Below are 3249 nucleotides of genomic sequence, written 5' to 3'. Positions count from 1 at the left end.
GAACCCAAACTGGGCATCACTGAGCAGGTTATTGCTGAGCAGGTTCTGCTTGATAGCGCTGTTGATGACACATTCTACAATGCTGGGCACCACTGGAGGAGGCCGAGATGGATCACCCACTCGACACTACTGGCTGAAGATTGCTGCGAATGCTTCAGCCTTATCTTTTGCACTGATGTGCTGGGCTCTTCCATCATTGAGGATGGGGATATTTGTTTGTCAACCACAATTCACAACTAAACGTGGCAGGACGAGAGAGCTTAGATCTTTGCTTGTGGGATTGCTTAGCTCTATCACTTATGCTGTAGGGCACGCAAGTAGTCCTGTTTGGTGGCTTCACCAGACTGATACCTCATCTTCAGGTATGCCTGGTGCTGCTCCTGGCATACCCTCCTGCACTCTCCATTGAACCAGGTTGATCCCCTGGCTTGATGGTAATGGTTTGAGTGGGGGATATGCTGGGCCATGAGGTTACAGATTGTGCTGGAGTACAATTCTGCTGCTGTTGATGGCCCACAGCGCCTCACGGATGCCCAGTCTGTGTTGCTAGGTCTGTGCGAAGTCTGTCCCATTTAGCACAGTGATAGAGACACACAACACAATGGAGGTTATTCTCAATGTGAAGGCGGGACTTCATCTCCACGAGGACTGTGCAATGGTCACTCTTACCGATACTGTCATGGACAGATGCATCTGCAGCTGGCAGATTGGTCAGGATGGAGTCAAGTATGTTTTTCCCTCTTGTTGGTTCCCTCATGACCTGCCGCAGACCCAGTCTAGCAGCTATGTCCTTTAGGACCCAACCAACCTGCTCAGTAGTGCTATAGACAAACTACTCTTGGATGGTGAAATCCCCCATCCAGGGTACATTTTGTGCCCTTGCCACCCTCAGTGTTTCCTCCAAGCGTTGTTCAAAGACAGTACATGGTAATCAGCAGGAGGTTTCCTTGCCCATGTTTAACCTGAAGCCATGAGGCTTCACGGGGTCTGGAGTCAATGTTGAGGACTCCCAGAGCAACTCCCTCCTGACTGTATCCCACTCTGGTGTCTTGCCAGTGGAACAGGACATGTCCAAGGATGGTGATGGTGGTTTATGGATTATCGTCTGTAAGGTATAATTCCATGAGTATGACTAGGTCAAGCTATTGCTTGACCAGCTTGCGAGAAAGCTCTCCCGATTTTGGCACTAACCTCCAGATGTTAATGAGGAGTCGACAGGGCTGTTTCTGCTGTTGTCTTTTCCAGTGCCTAGGTCGATGCCAGGAGATCCGTCCAGTTTTATTTCTTTGAGACTTTGTAGTGATTGATACAGCTGATTAGCTCCCTTGGCCATTTCTGAGGGCAAGTAAGAGTCAACCACATTGCTGTGGGTCTGGTGTCACATGTAGGCCAGACCAGGTGAGGATGGCACATTTCCTTCCCTGATTTTTAATTGATTTGATTTATTACTGTCACCTATACTGAGATACAGTGAAAAGTGTTACAGTTTTGCGTGTTAACCAGACAATTCATACCTTACATTATGTACCTCAGGGTAACAGAACAGAATTCAGAATATAGTTTACAGCTACAAGAGAAGTTTCAGAGAAAGGTCAACTCCAGTATATGAGAGGTGCATTCATAAGTCTGATAACAGTGGGGAAGAAGCTGTTGTTAAATCTGTTGGTACTTGTTTTCAAACTTTTGTATCTTCTGCCTGATGGGAAAGGTTGGAAGAGAGTTATAACCAGGGCGGGAGGGGGTCTTTGATTATGTTGGCTGGTTTCCTGAGGCAGTGGGAAGCATAGACGGAATTAATGGAAGGAAGGCTGGTTCTCGTGATCTACTGGGCTGCGTTCACAACACTTTGTAATTTCTCGCGGCCCTTGGGCAGAGCAGTTGCCAAACTACGTTCTCGTGCCAAGGTCATCAGTGAACCAGATGGAACAAAAGCAGAAGCCGCTGGAAAAGCTCAGCAGGTCTGGCAGCATCTGTGAAGAAAAAAGTATCAGAGTTAACATTTCGGGTCCGGTGACCCTTCCCAGAAGTTAGTGAACCAGATGGGTTTGTCCAACAATGGAAAATGGTCATCAGTCGATTCTTAGTTCCAGATATTTTTGTTGAATTCAAACTGCAGCATTTGCTGTTGAGGGATTTTCCAGCAAAGAACTTCTTGTGAAACACTTATTTTTATGAATCCCACCTCAGCTCATTCCATTTTTCTAGGTCATGTCCCTTTAAGAGTCCATTCCACCCCGCCCTTCCTGCGAAAGGCGGACCCTCGCACCCTTCCTGCGTCGGATTTGTGGGCATGGGTTGCCAATCAACGGATCGGGGACCAATCGGGATGTAGATGCGTCACTTTGGGCGGAGGCGGGACACTTCGTTCTCGTGACGTCATCCCCGGCTCTGACGCAAACCAGGGAAGGGGCGGGGCCTCCCACGCCGGGCATAACCACCTGCCACGGAGGCTGGGGGGGGTGACAGCCAATCTCGACTCACCAGCTTTTCATTTGCATGGAGACGCACGCAGAGAAGACGCTGGAGAATCTCAAAAGAATCCTACCACCAGATTTAAACTTTCGATTCGAGTGTGACGCTCATAATCACTTCCCCCTAACTCTCCCCCAAGCCAACTGCCACCTTTTCTGCGCCCGATATGGACGGCGGCGGTTGTTGTTTTGGGTGGAGGCGGGTGACGAGGGGGGAAGAGTGGTCGCCGGATGACGTAGGATAGGCGGGCTGCGGTACCACCAAAGCGCGCTCTGATTGGCCGGAGCGTAAGAGTCGCCGTCACCGCCTCCGACTCCCGACACGTCCATTGGCCGAACGCGGACCATCCCCCTTCAATCGGATTGGCCAATTGGGCCGTCCATCACATTTCCTTCGCCCTCCGCTTCACCTCCCCCCCTCCAACCCTTACCTCGGCACCTTCCATCCTCTGGCCGGTCGGTCTACCCGGCTTTTCGCGATTGGACGCGCCTGACGTCCGTCAGGGTGGAGGCGGACCAATCGGAGCGCGGGGATCTCTCCCTTTCCTTCACCTGTCGGGGTCCCGCCTTCTTCCGCGGGGTGAGGGCGAGCGGCGGGCCAGGGCCGGCGCGCGACCGTGAGGAGGGCGGGTTGCCGAGGTAACCGGGACCCGAACGTTCCGTTTCTGTTTGAAATTTGAATCTCAACGGCCTTTTCGTCGTTGTCCTCTTTAAACGGCCGCTTCCGCTTGTCCTGTTTATTTGTCTGTCTGTCTCTCTCTCTCGCTCTGTGTGTGTG

At 51.4% G+C, this 3249-nt stretch overlaps 1 protein-coding gene across 3 annotated transcripts in view; it reads left to right on the top strand.

Annotated features, from left to right (window-relative positions):
• The first annotated feature begins 2872 nt into the window (after positions 1–2872).
• The window catches only part of LOC109921972 (zinc finger DHHC-type palmitoyltransferase 5), a 69149-nt gene continuing 68772 nt past the window's right edge, over positions 2873–3249 (top strand). For 2 of the 3 annotated variants that reach the window (XM_048620722.1, XM_048620721.1), the window contains exon 1: positions 2904–3110. The gene's annotated coding sequence lies outside the window, so the exon portion shown is untranslated. Of the gene's footprint in view, positions 3111–3249 lie in introns of all 3 variants that reach the window. The other variant, XM_048620720.1, reaches the window with a different exon arrangement.

This window comes from Rhincodon typus, chromosome 48, assembly GCF_021869965.1.
Source record: "Rhincodon typus isolate 14 chromosome 48, sRhiTyp1.1, whole genome shotgun sequence".
NCBI lineage: Eukaryota > Metazoa > Chordata > Chondrichthyes > Orectolobiformes > Rhincodontidae > Rhincodon > Rhincodon typus.
The sequence above is the reverse complement of the archived record's forward strand: the minus strand, read 5'-3'. Positions and strand labels throughout refer to the sequence as shown.